At 38.9% G+C, this 6,903-nt stretch overlaps 1 protein-coding gene across 2 annotated transcripts in view; it reads right to left on the bottom strand.

The window, feature by feature from the left end:
* Positions 1 to 6,903, bottom strand: part of RASGRP3 (RAS guanyl releasing protein 3) — a 114,685-nt gene that overhangs the window by 64,381 nt on the left and 43,401 nt on the right. The window lies entirely within an intron of this gene.

Genomic DNA, 6,903 nt, shown 5'->3' with positions numbered 1-6,903 from the left:
TCACCCCTCTAAAATTATACACCACCTTATATGGCCATAAAATGAACTTCTTTTTCATAGTCGTTGTGCCTTTGCACACATTATTTCCTCCTTTTTAGAGCGCCGCCTTCCCTCCACCCCCCATATGTCTCCTTGGTGACCTTCCAGTGCCTGGTGGATGTCTCCTCTTCCCACCTGGCTCTTCTAGGCGACTTTGGACTTCCTTTGGGTGATTTATGTTACTGAATTATTCGGTCTTTCCAGTAGTGTCTTAAGAACAGAGACCATGTCTTCGGCTTTCTAATCCTACACCCAGAAGTACATCTGATAGTCATAGGGTCATGTTCTCTGATGTCTTTTTCTTTCAACATAGCCTTTAAACTTTAAATTTGTTCTTTCTCCAATCATCTTCTGTAATCTTATGATTCTTTAATTGAATCAATTAATTCCTTTCATATTAGCAGGCCCATAATGGAATTTCAAGACACATTTCCAGATTTCTAGTCTTATAGATTATTAAAGAGGGTGAAAACACATGGGATACATCTCTTTCTCAGCTAGTCATTTTCTCATCTGTCTAATGAACATTTAGTTCTGGGCCAAACACTGGGATTAACAACATGGTGGAGGTACAAGTATATAATATCAGGCACAGATTGTGATCTCAGAGACCTTAGGATCAAGGAAGAGGATGCCCATGAACAGCAATTGTTATACAAGGCATTGTGAAAGGGTCATGAGAGAAGCAAAAACAAGTTCTGCCTCCCAGAACTGAGCTGCCCTTGAAGCATGAGTGGGGTTTCACTGAGCAGAGAAAGGAGAGTACTGCATTCAGAGAAAATGACACTGAAAAAGACGGCAGCATCAGAAAGTGGGAAAACTCAGAATGGGGAGGTCTTAAAACCAGGATTGAGGCCTGTAATTGTTCATTCTTTCCTTCAGCAAACATTTTTCCTTCTGCCAGGTTCTAAGCATCTGAACCAAAGCTTCTGAGAAAGTCCCTGTGACATAATCCAACATCTCCCCTTCTTGTGGGGTCGAGGTTGGCTTTACACATTTTTCTCATTCTTTAATGAGCTCTTTTCTGAGTATATTTTAATGGTTAAGAGTCTGGACCACTGTTATCAAAATTGGCTGTTTCTAGCTGTGTAGGATTGAGCAATTTATTTAATCTTACTGTATCTCCATATCTTTATATAATCGGATAACAATAGTATCTACATGGGAGGGCTTTTATAAGGATTATGTAAGTTAATATAGGTAAGGTGCTGATATGGTCTCAATAAGCGTTAGCTATTATTATTTTCCTGGTAAGTGATGAAAAAATGCCCTTTTTTCATCACTTACCCAAGGAATAAAATGATTCCTTTTTCTTTTATCGATCTTAAATTCATAAGCCTCATATATTTTACCAAAATAGACTCTTTTAAAAGGGTAAAAAAAGGTAGCATAGGCTAAAAATTTGGTCGTGAAATGAGATGTACTTTAAATCCCATTTCCACTAATTCTGCCTTACTTACACAATTCTTAAATGAAAATTTTGTGATCAGCTTTCTACCTTATGGTGTTCATTATTTGGGGACACAAGTAGCTGTCTCTAGTCGAACATGCAACCCAGCCCAGTGGATATTTTATTGGTAATTTATCAATCTGATTTTTATTTCTTTTTTTTTAGTTGCATGGGCAGGCACCAGGAAATGAACTCCATCAATCTAATTTTTAAATAAATACCTATCAGGTACATAAGAGAAAATAAGTACTCAAGGGGATACAAAGAGACATCTCTGTCCCCAAAGACTTTAAAGTAGTTTTATATGGAAATACTAAGTAATAGCTCCTGTGTACCAGTCTTATATATTCCTCCTTCTTTAGACTGGTAATAAATGTTTAGGTTATAAATATCCTAAAAACAATTTCTGGGAGAGGTTATTGCACAAAAACATTTCCACCAAAAGTTTTGCTGGTGGATCTTCTAGTCAAAATAAGGATGTTGAAGAGTTGAAATAGTAAGTGAAACTGAGCTGTGTGCTTAAATTAGAATGAGAACTCACCAGCTTCTGGGGGGATTTCACAAATCTGTTCACAGTTTTTGACCCTTGTCAATCTTTATCGTAGCGTAATATCTCATCTCCAGTGGCTTTTTTTCAGTACTTGTTTCTGATTTCTAATCCAGGAAACAGAGGCATATGTTTATTTCATTATTTTACCTCCATTTAACTATGGATAACACAAAACTTGAAAGTATTCATCAAGCATTTAGGTAAAAGATACTTCCTCTCTACTAAATGCAACACAAATTATTTATTGCATTTTTACAACAGAAAAATACAAATGAAAGTGCTTAAACCGCTTATGAACATATTACTGCATGCTTTATTTAATAGAAAAAAGCAAACTATCATAAAAATATAGATGACAGGAAAAAAAATGCCGGAATATCTTAAACTGTATCTGCGCTGGAAAATCAAAGAATTCTCAAGCACTAGGATTTCTCACCTTCACATATGCAAAGCAATGTTAGAGGAGACCAGGTGCTGTTGTTGCTTTTCCAGGCATTACAGTTTTTTTCTTCAAGATCTGATTTTGCTTATGGATAAGGGAGTCTTACTTCAATCATATTCTGCCTACAAATTGCCAAGCGCCTGTTTTTTAAAGGTAGAAAATTCTCTACGCCATCTAGATGTATCCATACCTCCACATAAGCGTTATCATATAGACCTAGTTTGAATCATCCCAATGAGTCTTTTTTTTAATGTCATCAATTTACATTAACTATTTTTTTTTTTTTTTTTTTGCATGGGCAGGAATCGTGAATCAAACCCGGGTCTCCAGCATGGCAGGCAAGGATTCTTGCCGCTGAGCCACCATCACACCAACCCTCAGTAAGTTTTTTACTGAAAACTATATTCACAGCAAGATAACTGTATAGATGCCAAGTCCATGACATGCCACAAATGTGCTTGTGGATCTTAGAGCAAAATCCTGCTGTCATGACCTGGCTCTCATGCTAGAGTAACTAAGTACAAGAATAGAGAGGTTACTTAAACATTATAAATATTTTTCTCAGACTCCCTTCTTTCAACATGTTTCACTCTCTGAGAAAGCCTTCTTAAGGACACACTAACAATAAACCACAAATCTTCGTTTTTTCTTCAGACTGAAGATGGGGCAATCTAATCAAGTCTTCCTCACTCAGCATCCAGAAGTTATAAAATAGTGACTTCTTGGACAGATGTAGATCTCAGAGGTGTTTTTTGTTAGGCCTGTATGGGATTGTTGCTCACAAACTTACAAAAAATTTCAAATTAGTTCCCAAAATTTACAAATCAGAACTTTCACTTAAAATATCCAGTTTCTTAGCTTCTTGTGGATCTACCAATTCTAGGAGTGCATCCCCATAAGGCAACATTTGGCTGGAACTGAGTAGCAACTGCCTCCCAGTTCTCCCAAAGCCCCCACTATCCCTGATTGTCACCCCAAACCGAAACTGTCACTACCATTTATTACCCTACTTATGTGCTTTTTCTCTTTTTTAAAAAATCTTTTTGGCATGGGCAGGCTCCGGGAGTCGAACCTAGGTCTCCAGCATGGAGAATTCTGCCACTGAGCCACCATCGCACCATCCTTAAATACATGTTTTTTTGTGTTTTGTTTTGTTTTGTTTGGGGTGCATGGTCCAGGAATCGAACCTGGGTCTCCTTCATGAAAGGTTAGCATTCTACCACTGAACCACCCGTGCACCCCTTGCTTTTTCTCTTTTAGAGGATTTAAGAGGAAAGTGAAATAGCACTTGTCCCAAATGGAGAGAGAAATTTTCTTCCTCATAATCCAGTTTACTCGTTATGGTATCCTCCTAGCCCTACAGACGTCTGCATTTGAGCTCTTACTTCAGACTCATTCGGCTGTCCATCAACAGCACAGATGCAAAAGTTAAGGCGGGTCCTTTAATCTGCCAATACTCAGAATGTTACTATTCGTGGGTTGGAAAAGGGAGAATCACAAGACTGCTCCTATGCTTTAGGCTTCTGGCATGTTTTCATTCTAAATGTTGGTTCAAATTGCAAGACAAACTTCAGCTCTTCCCTGAGCAGGAAAGTAGTTTCGGGGATTTCTCAAGCATTTGTCAAGCCTGGTTAAGCTAATAAATTATTATTTATTTCCATTTAAAATATCTAGATTACCTACCTCCAAGCTTTGCAACGAGGTATCTGCAGTTCTCTCTTAGAGAAAGGTTCTTGCAGTCAGCAAAATTGTTGTTTGTTAATGATTCTCAAAGAGAATGAGTTTCAGTGCCAAAGCTTTAATACTTCTCTCTGATATTCTGGACATTTTAATGGAAAATAGAGTGTAGGTTGAACTACCTATAAAAAAAAATATGTAAGGGTGCATGGGTGGTTCAATGGTAGAATGTTCGCCTTCCATGCTGGAGACCCGATTTCGATTCCCAGAGCCTGCCCATGCAAAAACAAAAAAAAAAAGTATAAATGTCCTGCTCAGTGGTAAATGCACTTTCAGATTCCATGCACTATAGTGAGTGTACGGTTTCACTCTTTCCCACTTCCTCTCAGTGTAATTGCTTTGGATTTGTTTACTACCACCAATAATAGCAGGGACTTCTTTGTGTCAGGCTTGAATAAATTACAGGTCCTTATTATCACTGTGAAGGATGTTCAGGATAATTTCCTTGTGGACAGTTTCCAGGATAATTTCTAGCAGGTCAATAGAATGAGCCACTCATATAATAAGTGTGAATGAATAAGCCACTCATATAATCTACTGAGCTGCTAGTTTTTCTTTGTTGTTGTTTGTTATACTAAAAAGAGAAACCTGAAACCAAGGAAGGGTTATGTACTGGTCTGTGCACCTGCAAACATTGGCCTGCAAATGCCTGGTTTCATCTTCTTGCTCATTCAGTTCTTCTGGTAGCGTTTTTCTGACTACTCAGAGAACACACTGTTGCTCTAATAGAAAAAGAGATTGTAGCAGTAGGAAAAAGAAGGAGCACTTCCACTTATCAGAAGGAACTTTCATCAAGGTACTAGGTTAACTAGCTCATTGCATTAAGGAGTTAAGGTTTCAGTAGAGAGTCAGTAGCAGAAAGGGAATTATTTCACCACAGTGAGCATCCACAGAATCCCGACTCATGCTGGGGTCATGGGGACATAAAGAAAGCATGTGGCACTCACGTGAAACACTGAGTTTTCTGACCTGATGCAATTCTTTTGACATTTAGATATAGAAAAATGAAGCAACTTTATGTCACGGAATTGCTGTTCATTGGTCTGACATCAAGGGGATTTTGTTGGACTTAGCAAAGTTATTCCAACATGGTCATCTCCCTTTATCAAAATAATTCTTGTATTTAGGAGTCTAAAATGATAGTGAGGGTTTAGTAAAATGCTAAACCTCTGTTTGGTGGATGCTGGACCTTTGGGTACCTGCACACAGGTGAAGATGCACCTGAGAGGGCAGAGCCTTGGAACATAAAAATGTCTCAGCACAAGCCAGCAGCGTTCCAGGTCCTGCACCCTGTCTGGTCATTTACTCATGGCACAGATTTTGTTGGTTACTTTTGGGGACTCAAATTTTAGCCTTTTTTTAAAAAACTCTTTCAGGAAAAGCCTGCACATGTTCTCTCTCTTGTCCAAACTCACTCCTATAGCACCACCAGGCTATGGGTCTCTGCCCCGGCTCTCTCAGGAGGTAGACTAACTAGTCTGCAAAGTACATCTCCCAGTGTCCTTGTCCCCAAATTCCACCCACCTGAGACAGTGGCAGTTTTTATTTTTTCCAAAAGGGTTTTTCAGAAGCAAATGCTTCCCACATTCCAATTGTGTGATTGTGAAAACCTTGTTCTGATGCTCATTTTATCTATGATAAGGACAGATGAGTAAAACATAGGGATTAAAAAATAAATAAATTATAGGGAGAACAAATGTTGAAATAAATTGAGTAGATGAAATGCTAGTGAACAATGAAAGGGAGTGGTAAGGGGTATAGAAAAAAAGTAGTGGAAACAAAGGCTAAAATATATTGGGTAGATGGAAATACTAGTAGTCAGTGAGAGGGAGGGGTAAGGGGTATGGTATGTATGAGTTTTTACTTTTTTCTTTCTCTTTTTTTTTTTTTCTGAATTGATGCAAATGTTCTAAAAAAGATCATGGTGATGAATATACAACTATGTGATGATATTGTGAGTTATTGGTTATATACCAAGAATGGAATGATCATATGGTAAGAACGTTCATGTTTGTATGTTGTTATGTTTAAAAATAAATAAATAAATAAATAAATTTTAAAAATCCTCCCCACATTCCAAGTGGTTTGTTTAGGGATGAGATTGGTCCAATCTTACATGTAAAGAGAGACTTCTTAATTCTCAAAATGGGACTCTTGTGCCAGGAGGGTAACAGCCTCTTAAATGCTCAAAAGGAAATCCAGGGAGGCCCCTGGGTCCCAAAAGGGCTACCAGTCTGGTGAAGTGAAGGAAATCCTATAGAAGACGTCCACGCCAGCACGGAGCCCAGCATCCTCCCAGGTGGCCTTAATGGGAGCTCTTGAAACCTGGGGCAGAAAGTGCAGAACCAGTTGTGGTGCTGCTGCTGACCATGCCCTGTCCTCTGTGGCTCATTTCCTCCACTACCACCCCCACCCCACCCCCAGGGTGAGGTTTCCACTTGCAGAACATCTGCCCACCAGAGAGACCCCATCTCCCCCGTCCTTCGTGGCTCAGTCTAAACACAGCTACTTTGGGGATCAGCGCAATTTCTAGGACAGAAGCTCTTACCCGAAGATAAAGATCTGTAACCCCCTGACAGCATCTGTGGAATTTTATGTGTTTACGCCCATAAAGAGAAAGTCTATGGTCTTCATCAGGATTTCAATAAAAGTCAAAGCAACACCAGTCGGCATAAAGACTCATTG

The sequence above is a fragment of the Tamandua tetradactyla genome, chromosome 17 (genome assembly GCF_023851605.1).
Source record: "Tamandua tetradactyla isolate mTamTet1 chromosome 17, mTamTet1.pri, whole genome shotgun sequence".
Lineage (NCBI taxonomy): Eukaryota > Metazoa > Chordata > Mammalia > Pilosa > Myrmecophagidae > Tamandua > Tamandua tetradactyla.
This window is presented reverse-complemented; position numbering and strand designations above follow the sequence as displayed.